Genomic DNA, 939 nt, shown 5'->3' on the forward strand with positions numbered 1-939 from the left:
AGAGAGAGAGAGAGAGAGAGAGAGAATTAAAAACTAAAATTGAATCTTTTGAAATTTAATAATTTGAAAGTTCACAAGATCCTTAGAAAGTATAAGTGGGGGGAAATTCCTACAAAAACTGAAGGGATACAAGTTCTGAGACATGTTAAAAGCAGTTCTGAGAGAGAAATTTATAGCCTTAGAGGCCTACATTAAAAAATCAGAAAGAGGGGCTGGAGAGATGGCTCAGCAGTTAAGAGCATGGACTGCTCTTCTGAAGGTCCTGAGTTCAAATCCTAGCAACCACATGGTGGCTCACAACCATCCGTAAAGAGATCTGACATCCTCTTCTGGTGCATCTGAAGTCAGCTACAATGTACTTAGATATAATAATAAATAAATCTTTTCTTTAAAAAAGTTTTTAAAACAAACAAAAAATCAGAAAGAAGACAAATTACTTGATGATGCAACTCAAGGCTTGGAAAAACAAAACAAATCCAACCCTAAATCCAGTAGCTGGGGATAAATAATAAAAACCAGAGCAGAAACCAATGAAACAGAAGCCAAGAAAACAATACAAAGGTTCAGCCAATCTAAGAGCTGGGTATTTGAAAATATAGACAAGATTGATAGACTCTTAGCCCTGTAAACAAAAAGGAAGAGGGACCCTAAATTAACAGAGATAAACAGGAGACATTGCAACAGACACCAAAGAATTTCAGAACATTATAAGATATTTTACAAACCTATACTCCACTGACATAGAAAACCTAAAAGAAATGCACAAATTTATAGACTGATCCAAAGCATCAAAGTGAAACCAAGACGAGATCAATGCCTGAAATAGGTAAATTTCAAAGACACCCCAGACCAGTCTCTCTGCACCTGTGGTTCCTCCCAGCCCTTTCCATCCCCGCCCCTAACCTAAACCTCTCCAGCCCAGGGACTGAGCTCCCTCCC

This window comes from Mastomys coucha, unplaced genomic scaffold (genome assembly GCF_008632895.1).
Source record: "Mastomys coucha isolate ucsf_1 unplaced genomic scaffold, UCSF_Mcou_1 pScaffold16, whole genome shotgun sequence".
Classification (NCBI taxonomy): Eukaryota; Metazoa; Chordata; class Mammalia; order Rodentia; family Muridae; genus Mastomys; species Mastomys coucha.